Below are 13242 nucleotides of genomic sequence, written 5' to 3' on the forward strand. Positions count from 1 at the left end.
TTTTTTATCGTGCACTGACGTCGCACAGTACGTGCGTCTCTATCACTTTGCATACCTCGAAATGCAACAGCCACTACCTGGATGGAACGCGCGAACTTCAGTTTGGCAGCCGATCCATGTGCTGGCTCTGCGGACGACTCAGTGTGCTGGTTTGTGTGTGTCGCGTTTCAGTTCAGGATGCCGCCGCCAGCGAGCCTCGCAAAGGTATGCGTGGTGCGAGTCCCTTGCGCGTGTGGCCGGTGGGAGCCAACCGGCAGCCCAAGCCAGAAAGGTAGCGGGGAAGAACACGGTTCCCGGAATACCAGCGTTTCCAGTTGAAGCCGCTGAGAAGAGAGTGGCAGCCCGCTGCGTGGACACAGCAGAGACCACGCAGCATGATCCGCCAGTATCGAATGTCTTCGCTGCGCTGCCAAGAAAACGGGGAAAAATTGTCCAACAAGGAGAATTGCTTTGGAAGTGTCACAGGGAAAACGCAACGAAGTTTTCCCTCCTTGGCATGACACCGACTCGGCTACGCTCCGGACCCGGTTTGTCCAGACGCGCTTCGGCTTGTGCCCGTTAGGCAACCAGATGAATCCTCTGCGACCCTTTAGCTATGTTCGATCACGTATTATTTAGGCTCCTTTTCATGCCAAAACTGTATTCGGTTAGTAAGACTGGATTTTATTATGACCAAAAATTACGAAATTCATGCTGTTGGTGCATGCTCTTCATGCCTGCTTGTTTGTGTGTAAAATTTTTTCACTTTGAGTATGCTTTTACGTGATGACGTAAGCCAAGATTAAACGCGTTTGTGTATATGAAAAGGTTGTACATACTTTTAGCCTATTTCATGGTATGAACATCCCCCCCCAACCAAAAAAAAATATCACAGCATATCCACGGAGTGAGTGATGATGAGTGGGGCGAAGCTTCAGAGGGTTTTATCGGCAAACCGTGAATCGTCTCCTGGCCGCGTCCATCCTGTGTGTGTGTGTGTGTGTGTGTGTGTATGTATGTATGTATGTATGTATGTATGTATGTATGTATGTAAGTATGTATGTATGTATGTATGTATGTATGTGTGTATGTATGTATGTATGTATCTCCATTCGTCCGTCCGTCCGTCCGTCTGTCTGTATATCCGTTCATCCATTCATACATCCATCTAATGAACACTCAAAGTACCACGATCGCGCGTCTTTTCATCATATATTCATCATATACAAATACCGCCATCCAGATGACAGTCCAAGAACCAAAACGAGAGGTGGCTACTACATACAGGAGACGTACGACCCACGTCCGAAAAAGCCGCCCGCATTTTCCCACGGGAAGAACTCGAGCAAATGCGTCTCGGAAAGGGGGGGGGGGGGGTGTCGCGGGAAATTTGCGCAGTTGGGTATGCTTTGGGAATGCTTAATTGCTATTTCGCTCGTTGCTTTCAACGAGTGGTGAGACGCTGATGTTGGGCTGTGCCCCACTACAGGTTGAAGGTACTCTTGCTTCCATCTTATGTACTGGAGTCAAGCAAAGCGTCCACTCAAGCGAAAACCTAGTGAAGGCACCCTTGACAGAAATCCAAACGAGCGATACAAAGCCTGCATATGCGGGATGGCCACTGAACGACTGCGCAGTGTGAGCAGCCGATATTTTCAATCAAAAAACTCCATACTAGACGCTGCCTGTGTCGGCGTTGAGCTGCATCTTGATCTCCAAGCTTGTGCCGGTGGGCAATTTCTCATTTGCCTTGTTGAACGCTAAAAAGTTGCAGCCTGTGCGTTAACTAAAAGAGGACTGTGGGTCTTTTTGTCCAATTAGAGTATTCTCTCTCTCATCGCCCATTAGCAGTGATATATATGTTCCGGTAGGAACTGGTCGATCAATGCGTGCTTTGCACATCTCCACATTTCTCTCCTGCACAACGCCGCCGCCAGTGTAAGCGTTCGCGCCCTCTGCTTCGCATTCACACATGGTTCCCTTTAGCGGGATGGGGCGTAATTTGCTTGTCTTCCTTCTACAGCACTAACGCGCTCTGACGCTTCCAAACTCAAGGTGGTGTAGAAGCATCCGAAGGCCTTACCTACAATTTAAGTGTAGCCACTTCGAGATGCACTCGTTATGAGAATACGCCGCCGTGAATAGGACTACACGGGTGGCGCCATGAATAGGTGTATGGATGGAAAGATGGATGAATGAATGGATTGATTGATGGATGGATTTATGGATAATAGATCGATTGAAGAATGGATGGATGGATGGATGGATGGATGGATGGATGGATGGATGGATGGATGGATGGATGGATGGATGGATGGATGGATGGATGGATGGATGGATGGATGGGTGGGTGGGTGGGTGGGTGGGTGGATGGGTGGATGGGTGGATGGATGGATGGATAGATGGATGGATAGATGAATAGAAGGACGGACGAACGGACGGACGGACGGATGGACGGACGCATGGATGGTGGATGGATGGATGGACGGACGGACGGACGGACGAATGGACGGACGGATGGGCGGGTGTCATCGCTGAAGCAGAATGCTCATACGACGTACCTCTGCTAACCCGAAGGTCATGGGGTCGACCAGAGTGGGAATGAAGTGCCAGAATATTCGAGATGCGCTGCTGAAATAGAGTTCATGGGTTTGGTTCAAAGCCACGGTGCCAAAAAGCAAAAACAGCGGACTCAGAATTAGGTGCTCGTTAAAGAACCCTTTGAAGTTAAGAGTAATACGCATTTCTGCACTGCAGCGTGCCTGCTAATCATATCCCGGCTACGGCACATAAAGATCAAAATATTATCATTATGGTGAGAAGCCAAAGAATCGCTTATAAAGTGAAGCAACAAAAAGGTACCAAGATAACAGCTTCTTGTCTCAAGTGCTTTGTGCTTTATATAGCCACAATAACTGGTTAGGGTTTGTCTTTATGTGAAGTGAAGTGGTATAACAAGCGTGTTTCAGATTCATATCGCTGCCTTCGCACATAAAGCTTAAAATTATGAAACTATACAGGTCAATAAGCAGGTGTAATTATTATAGGAAAAATAAAGCACTAAATTCCTCTTTTTGTTACTGATGGCTTCATGATAGCGACTGGCTTTGAGATTATAGCGGGTAAAAGGAACGATGGACGTGCACTTTCAGAGCGATAAATAACAAAAATGACAAGTTAAAGATTCTGCTTAGGTCCAGTTATGTGATAAGAGCTTTTTGTGAGCACAGGCGGGAGCTGAACCCTCATTGTTTGCTCCAAGAATCCGCTTTTAACCTAGGTGTTAGGGAAACCTTGACTATCTTTTTGAATTTTTCGTTTCTCAGAAATCGCATCACCTGCGCTTAGGAAACTCGGTGGCATTCACTTGGCAGTGTTCACATCTCGCCCACATTTTTATATACTCAACCTAACCAGCCTTTACTTTGCATATTAAGGGGTTTTTTTTTTTCTCTGCAAACTATCTCAAAGTTTTATTTATTTTTGTTCAGTGAAGAGAGTTACTCAACAAGGGCCATCTTGTTTGATCGGCTGCGTATGCACAAGACTCTTCCAGATTATGCAGAGAGAGAAGGACTTCAGTTGTTTTACTCTCATTATTTGGGTGCATATTAAGGATAATAAGACGGTGAGCAAAAAGCAGCTATTTTTGTTCATTTCCAACACCTGCATGCTAACACTGTTGATATGACTACCACTCTTCTTAACTCTACGTGGGATGAAATTAAATGCGGCAATGTCCAAGTGCTGTTTTTGTTTCATTCACTCATAAATTATGCTGACCGAGAAAATATTTTCCTCGCTACCTTCAAGACAAAGCATGGAGCTCGCAATGCATTACTCTCTCTTTTTCAGTCCTAACCATAACATACTTGGATGTGCATAATGTGCCAGGCTGGAGAAGCAGTGAAGAACGAAATGTATGTTAATATATTTGCAAAAACAATTTTAGATGGTTTTGTGTAGGTTATTTGAGAAGATTATTCTGAGTTTTTTTTTTATTAGACCGTCTATGTTATATATATGCTCATGGTTCTGAAGTTTGAGAAAATTATCTCTTCTCACTTTAGTTTCGTCGGACACTCTAGAGTGCCTGGCTGCGAAAAATATCGGATGCCCGGTGAAAAAGTACAGCTTTCCATTCTCTCGATTTTTTTTTTGCTTAGCAAGGTGCATGTGTGGCCCACGATGACAAATTTTAAATATTAAACTAGTAAAAGTGAATATCTGGGTATCAGCTGTCTGCCCCAGAATTCTGAAGAACGGTTAACAAAACCTAGCGTTGATATTGCACACATCTGTAACCAAGAAAGCGTAATATGTAATACTTATCTTTTACGCAAGAAAAAAAGCATGACGTTACGGCTTACCAGACTTGCCTTGTAGACCTGAACTAATTATCACCAAAACTTGCAAATTGAAGTATATCACAAAACTTAACGAATTGACAGCACTAGCCTGCTACCGATATATTATCTGCTTCGGTGGAATATTGGCTATTGTGTTCGGCTGCTGACCGAAAGGACGCAAGTTCGAACCCGGCTGTGGCGTTGCATTTTCGGTGGAGGCGAAATGGTAGAGGCCCGTGTAGTGTGCGAAGCCAGTGCACGTGAAAAAACACCAGATGGTTGAAATTTCCGAAGCCCTTCATTGCGGTGTCTCTCATAATCATATCGTGGTTTTCGGACGTAAAACACCAGATATAATTATTATGCTGCCATCATCATTACGTATGTATAGGTTTGTATCTGATGCGTGAGGGAGTCGTATGGTAGAGCAACAACACTTTCATGATTTGTCTTTTAGCGCATCTGTTCTGAGACATCCGTAATCGGACGTGGTTTACGTTGACTTGCGTTACTTACATCAGAGGCATGTATCTGTCTATAGCATTGGTGAGTACAGAAGGAAAAAAAAGGGGGGGGGGGGCGCTTATGAAGACACAACACTGCTCATTCTGGAAATCGCACGATTTGCATGCGTATAAAGATGCGAACACAAAAAAAATTACAAATGCCACTATGCGATTATACATCAAAAAGGTTATGGACCAGGAAAATGCACCTTATTTAGCGTATGCCCACCAGAGGAGGTAGGCACGTATGAAGTGATGTTTAAATGACCTTTGACGAGCACACTAGCTTGCCGCCTTTCTGAGGAAAACTGGGGAACGTTTTCAGAATATGATGTCTCGGAACAAGGCAAATCGCTTACGCAGATAGTGGTGTACATCATATTTTGAAAGGACCTACATATACTAGATATTTCTGCAGACTCAACATTTCACTTGCTTGCACCACAAGACTTTATTGAATGGCATCTTTACAAAATAACAGCGTCATACTGACACTGTTAGTATTGATTGATTGATTTGTGAGCTTTAACGTCCCAAAACCACCATTTGATTATGAGAGACGCCGTAGTGGAGGGCTCCGGAAATTTCGACCACCTGGAGTTCTTTAACGTGCACCCAAATCTGAGCACACGGGCCTACAACATTTCCGCCTCCATCGGAAATGCAGCCGCCGCAGCCGGGATTTTGACCCCGCGACCTGCGGGTCCACAGCCGAGTACCTTAGCCACTAGACCACCGCCACGGGGCTGACACTGTTAGTATGAAGAAGCTGACGTAGTGTAGTGTGGTATGGTAGTATGGTATGAAAGCTGTTAGTATGGTAGAAGCTGACGTGGCTGCGAACAATCAACTTTTTCATAACTGTGTATAAATGAGGAAAACGTGGTCTACTAACTTTGCATAAACTATACGAAACCTTATATACACTTGAGCTTTCATTGGTGGTGCGCGATCACGATGACTTGAAAGACTGCATTGAGCATGAAGCTAACGCCATACTATGCCAAGCAATATGCGGAAGCGTCTCAGCTGGGCCTTATCTTATGCTTGTTCACACTATGTGGAGGAGCCGTCTGACACCTATCACATCATGTGGGCATGTCCGTGTAATATTATTTACCCCAAAATTCCCACCCTTTCCACGTATCCCTAAAATCAAATTTTGCCGACCATATGTTTACCTACAGGATGATACTCACGATGTTGTTGCGATGTACACGAATCACATAGGTCGTACAGGTATCGTATGAGCGTAGGGATTGTATACTCGCTTGCTCAAATATATTCTCTGTTGAAAGACAATTACGAATCAGTAGCTTTAGATACTACAGCAAGAAACTGGAACCGTCTACACAAAGATGCTGTTCTCCAGTCCAACTCGCAAGCCTTGAAGTTTTTCGTCGAGTCATTACTACTAGATAACAACCCATCCCTTATGTAAAACCTGAAGCTTTGCTATTTGAAAAGAGCAAAGTGGATTAGGGAACAAACCGGGGTTGAGGATATCATAGTTGAAATCAAGAAGAGGAAATGGACATGGGTCAAGCATGTAGCACGTAGACAGGATAACCGCAGAGAAGGCAAGCGGGTTAGGGGGAGACAGAAGGTTAGGTGGGACGATGAGATGAAGTTTGCGGGTATAAATTGGCAGCAGCAAGCACAGGACCGAGTTGACTGACCAAACATGGGAGAGGTCTTTGTCCTGCAGTGGACGTAGTCAGGCTTGTGGTGATGATGATGATGATCGGAGGCAATAATAGGTAAATTGAAAAATAACCTTAAATCACACCTAATTAGTAAACGTCGATAAGCTTAACCTTGCCTTTGTAACGAAACTCCGAAAATACATAAAAATCGTCTATTTTACACACATTATCTCATCGAATCATCGTTTACTTACTTGTTTCTCCCGCCCCAAGTTCTCGGCCATGCCACGAATATATCAGTAAGATCGACATTTTTCTTCGTTCCTCTCCCACCAGTCCTACCACATCAGCATTGTCCCATGGCCACATTCTACATGCACAACTTCGTTAAGTAGCCGTAAGGAATTGTAAATAACTAGAGAAAAAAAACAAGGGCGGCACAAGGTGAAACTTGCAACAAACATCCCCTAGAGCAGATGGTGATAGTGAAGAGTGGCACAACTTTGCGGAACGATAGGAACGAAATGATGAGCTGGACAGCTATATTCATTTTGCAAAGGTCACTGAGAAATCAGAAGTTTGCTCCAGAGGTGGAAGAACAACGAGTGCCATCGCCTTCGCAACTCGTAAGGGTAGATTTTCTGGAACCCTGTAACTAGCAAAAGCAATAAGAAAGCCTTTGGTGTGACAGAATATGTGTGTAAAATAACGCACGTTGTGCTTGAAGCCGGAAGGGCTCGATAATTCACTGATTTCTACGTTATGATGTGGAGACATAAGCCGTAAACTATTCCACAAAGGCATTATGGGTTATTAATAGCAGCAGGTATATATATTTTTTTCTTCTTACGATGGACCATAGGTTTTCGGAAAAGTGCACTAGTGTACATGCCTGGTTACAATTTTTCACTACGTTAGCATGTTTCGAGTGAAGCTAATAAATTTGACTTTTTTGGTTTCTTCTTGTGTGGCAAGGTGATAGTAAGCTGTCGACAGGCACTACAACTTCAGAAGTGTGTAAGATTGAGTAGTGAGTTCAGTACTCGGTCCCATATATTTTTATTGGGTGCTCTACTGAAATTTTAATGATGTTGTATATGAATATTCTTGCTATAGTATCTGCTACAAAACGCTATTTACGTCCGCCATCTGTATTGCATAATGTTGCAGTATACCACTGCTGAAAAAAAAAACGTTCATAGCATACAGTATGTCGACTCGATTATTTTATCGATGAAACCCCTGAATATTTTTAGTTCATTCCCCTATAGGGCCCGATCTATGGTTGGGTCGGGCCGGGCTGGGTAGTTGAAGTTGTGTCTGGTGTTTCAGACTGGCTGGGGTCACATTTTGTGGATTCGCTCGGTAAACATTAACAAGTTCCGTTCATGAATTGGGCCTGAGCAAGAAAGCGCGGCCTGTTCTGTGCTTTATATACCCTTGAATACACCCCCCAGTGCCCTATTCACTATTGCCTTTGCCAAGTACTTTGCCTCATTTTTCCTTCATCTACTCTTACCTTCAGCTTAATCGGACAAAACAAGAGCTGTACGAGCATGTGAAATATTCACACACGAGATTGCGTTATTGTATACCTCAACTAATGGCGCGTAAACTTCGCTTAACGTAATCTTTTAAATACAACAGGGCAAATGATAGTCTAATTTTTTAAAGACGATAGTCTTTCTTGGGGCACTCGAGCGCAAAAATTTTGGTCTGTCTTTCTGTGCATTTCTCTTTGTGACCGCCGTTACGATATCTCAAAAGTCATCAAGCGATACCCCTAACAGCACCCCATCCGCAGTGCCCGCCAATATTGCTCAAGTTTCAGCATTCATACTTGTGTGATGGTCAATTAAAAAGCAATTGTTTCACATATCTGAGGCATTACAACAACACGTCAATAGTTTGCATGAGTGTCTTCATACTAGAGAAGGCACACATATGTAATTCTAAAGACCGTAGCGTTTACCATGCTGCGTTGACAATGCAACGCGATGCTGAAAAACGCAAGTGTTTCCAACGCTTTGCTAAGACGACACGGTGATGCCACCTGCCTGTGACTTCGCGTTCTACGCCTTATCGCTTCCACGACAGGCGCACATCTTTCTCCATGGGCGCACACGCCTTCCTTCGTTTTCTAAGATAACTGCCAGATAGCGCTCGTGCCTAACGTGCCTCGATGCGCTCATCCGCCTTCGCTGCACGGATCGAGAATGTCTAACGCAGGGCTTCCAGAATACAATTCACCGATTTTCTCGCGCAGAACATCAAATAAACGTTTCGTTCACTCTCTTCTTTCGACGACATTTGCAGTGAAACATGGAGATACGGGGCCAAATATTTGATGTTGAGCGCTTTTGAATAAAAAAACTTCCAAGCATTTCCCCGAGGGTGAACATGATTAAGTGCGAATACACGGGGCGATGCTACCAGGGGTATTTATTAATTCGCACTATTATATTTATTAATCACACTATGGTGCCTTTATGGTGTAATGGTTCCTGGAAATCGCAATTTGATCACACGGGGGAGTTTACGTTAACTCACTGGCGAATGCCAACGGATTTTAACTTTACTCCCCCTCACGACTCGCTCTCGACGGGAGACTGAAAGAGAAGGCGGGCGCGCGAGAGAGAGGAGTGCGCGCGCAGCTGCAGCGAGCGAGGAGAGCGGAGGAGCGAGCGAAGGGGGAGGGGGTATAAGGCGCGTTACTGACACCGATTTCAGCGTCGCGTCCGTGGCTTATTCGGTAGAGCGTCGCGCTGCGGCCCGCCAAGTCCTCTTTCTTTTAAAGCTAGAGAGAAGACTGCGGACGCCGCCGACGGCGGTGGATAGTTTGGGGTCGCTTATAAAGTGTATTCACACTTAAAAAAAAATATACAACGATTATCGGGATTTTATGGGCCCTTCTAGTGCTTCTGCAGACCTTTGAATAAAATGAAGTGCGAATGTGCCGTAAGTTATATCTCTAACGTTAACCTGGAGCCACTCACTGCATGTTCCCTACATTCTTATTCGACCAATCATAATGAGTTTTACGTTAGGTCAAACTGGAAACTCTCAGCTTAGTCGTAAGACGGTTTTAATGGTGTACCGGGCGTTACACAAGTTATTTATGTTTTGTCTCGCATGTGATTGAATCATAGCTTCCAGTATCGTGGGCACGCGCTCACACACACACACACGCGTGCGCACACACACGCACACACAAACACACACACACACACACACACACACACACACAAATTACATTATGCCAGCACTAAAGTGTGCCAGTTCTCGCACCTTTTTTTAGGTTGTTCAGCCTGTTCATATTTTTGTAAGGCTTAATTTCTTTTGTTTTAATATGTACATCATTATTTGTCCGACTCCACACATGCATGGTCTTAAGCGGCTACAGTACTTTCCAAAAGCAAAAATTGTTGTTCCTATGAGAATAAATTCCCAAGCAAACCATACCATTGCTCATTTTTTGACCGGGCAACCTAATTAGTGTATAAGTTTGTGCTGGTTAGCTCAGTACATGTTCATTCAAAGAAACGTACAGACTCGAGACTCTGTTGAAAATGAGCAATCAGACCGCTAACTGCCCTCGCCCCGCTACTCTAATTATCCCGAAAGCATGTCCACCGGGTTCAGGCTAAAAGACTGCGGTCGATAAACGCTGCAGATCCAGTATATGCACTCTCCGGGTATTTCGTTTGCTCTGGGCCGCCAGCTGTCGATAGGAAAGTCTTCGTAATGAAAAACATAGTGGTGAAAGCTCCTCTCTAAGCTACACAGTCGGCAGTAGTACCACGAAACGTGTTTAAGGACTTTCTTTCAGTATATTGATTTGTTGAAAAGTTTTACTAAAAGCTTAGTCTGGGCAGGTTGTCTCGTTTTACTTTGACCGCGCCTCTGAGTGCAGTAACTTCCAGGCAACACTGTTTCCTCTTTCCGTTACACTTAAACCTGTTCATGAAATGTTGATATTGCGGAATAGTTTCATTGTTTCAGCCGGTCATCGTTTTTATACTGTCTCTGGTGTAATTGCGCGGAAAAAATAAATGAGCTTCAAGATACTTTTAAGCTTGTTTCACAATGTTGTTGTTATTTTATTGCTTCTTTTAGACTGCCTAACTGCGATTTGCTTGTTTGATTCTCCACCAATAGTTGTTTCCGCTGCAGTCAGAAGCAACGTGTAGAACGGGTGTTTGGTAAGCAGAAAATTACGCTGAGAAGAAACAGATACACACCATTCTTTTCTTGTCCATATATCAAAAATGGTGGTGTGTTGGTAGTTTCCAATAACGTTACTTATAATAAGATGCATCCCAAGAATACTTTAATACGACGTTTGGTAGGGCTCTACTGTCGCATAAACTTTGAGCGTCCGCTCGACACTTTTCCTGCTGCAGAATCTGCATCCCGTGCACAACTTCTCGTGCTCGACAGGCAAACACCGTGACCTACTATGACATAAACATCGCTGGGTCTTGGGAAAATCAGCTTTCTTGGTCATCCGCAATCAGTACACAGCACTTAAAAACATAACGCTGAGCTAAGAGGTTTTCTATTTTTAGTTTCCCGAGAGTATTGTCGTGATTGAGAGTTCTGACAAGCGCCAAAGGATGCAGAGAACTAGAACAGTAATTAAAAAACTTGGCCAAAGTCTCAAGAAATGACCAAGCCTAACTCGACGCGCGTGTTATCAGGGTTCGAGGCGTCCTGCCCTGATTCCAGAGATATTCGCGCTGAGCGACGAAGCCCAATTTCTCTCGCGCCTTGAACTTATCGGCTTGCGTTCACCAGACGGCGCTAATCTTGGTTCGCTTGTCAGCTTAAGTAGGTGCACTGGGCATATTACTCCTGGCTGGCGGAGGTAAAGCGGGCGAGCTGATCCCGAGGAACTAATTATCCCCGCGTTTTGGCTTCCGCCTGAGTAATTGGAGCGCATGTGGCAGCCTCACCTCCCCCTCTTTCCCCCTTCCCCTCCGTTTCGAAGTGACGCTCGCTTTTAGAGAACTATAGGTGGAACAGTTATTTCTGTAGTAATATATAGTTGGAAAACGTCGAACTGCTCGATAGCTCAATAGTTGTCCACAGTGTTCTATCAATAATACGGATCATAAACCAGCCTCATACTCGTATATATCTGAATTATGCCACAGCGCACATCTATCTATCTATCTATCTATCTATCTATCTATCTATCTATCTATCTATCTATCTATCTATCTATCTATCTATCTATCTATCTATCTATCTATCTATCTATCTATATATATATATATATATATATATATATATATATATATATATATATATATATATATATATATATATATATATATATATATATTGCAATGAATATCCATATCATTGCTGTCGCTATAAAAACTATCAAACGGCATACGGGGATGCTGCGAAAATTGCTTTCTCCGCTCCCCTGTGTCCTTTCGTCTTTGTGCAGTGTTGTATCTAAATGGTACTATGAGGGGCACGAAAAGACCTCCATGTATAGTTTTAGACTTAACATCACTGCTTTACGGTTGAAATGTTCGAATGAATATTAGACATTCTAAAAGCCTATCGTAACAAGCGCAAAATTAGGTTGCCTTAAGTAAATGCACTCATGAGTACGAGTACAAAGAGAGTGCTAAAGAGACACAACAAGAAAGAACATGAGACCACAGCGCTCCAGTCTCGTGTCCTGTCGTGCCCCGTTTCTTTAGCGCTTTTTATCAGCCGTAATCAAGAACCGACCAGCCGAGATGTGCAGCCTACTAAAGCTACTACTCCTGAACCGTTCCGCGAGTAACTGCAAAGGAACACAAATGCTTTCTGTTTTAGCGCGTTTGTTCCTTAAAGTTCAGATATTTCTTTGTATATTTGCATTTCCGAAAATATATCATTACATTGAAAGGGAATACTGTGCCAGTCTCGCAATATTGGTCAAGTGCGTAATTAAATTCACGTGGGCATTTTGTAATTATGGTCACAGTTTTAGGTTATAAAGGTTACTGTGATTGTAGATGCTTTCAGTCATGAATATTGACAAAGGGGAAAAATGTTTGATAAGGAAGCAACAACAGAATCAAAGTGTTTGTGAGGCATCCTTCGTCCCAGAAAGAAGTCAGTAAAGCACACATACTTCACAATAAAGAAATGAGAACAATCCATTCTGCGGTGAATGTATTGCAGACTTTTCAGAAGAGCAACAACGCACGTAAGAATATACCACAAACATTTGTAATAGTGATATCATCGGGTTTCAGAATTGGAATAAAGAGTGTATTATGGGGTACAAATATTCCTCTCGAAACCAAATGGTCTTGGGGCTGAACAAATACTCTTTTAGGAGACGGCGCGAGCATGAAAGGGTATGGGAAATCAATGTTGCTAGAACCGGTAATGAAGAAAGACGTGATAGTGGTCTTCGTTCAGCTGCCGCTTGACAGACTCGGTACCGTTTGCTTACTCCGGATTTTGCCACTTGGTGTTGCACCGGGCATCCAGCTGCTCTGGATGGCGCAGCCACCAGGCGCCTTACATTAGGCGAGATAGGTAGAAGATCTGACCAGGCACCCACAACTGAGTTGCTGTGCAGGGACGGAACCAGTACAACAACGTTGACGCGGCTAAGCTAGATTTGTGTGTTGCGTTCATGGCAACTCCAACTCCTTTCATATTTGCCGTTGTTTCGCGTTGTGATGAGAAGTCCAGCAACGCACAAGGAGAGGGTTGTTTCGCGGAGCCTGATCCCTAAAAGTCTTG

This window comes from Rhipicephalus microplus, chromosome 2 (genome assembly GCF_043290135.1).
Source record: "Rhipicephalus microplus isolate Deutch F79 chromosome 2, USDA_Rmic, whole genome shotgun sequence".
NCBI lineage: Eukaryota > Metazoa > Arthropoda > Arachnida > Ixodida > Ixodidae > Rhipicephalus > Rhipicephalus microplus.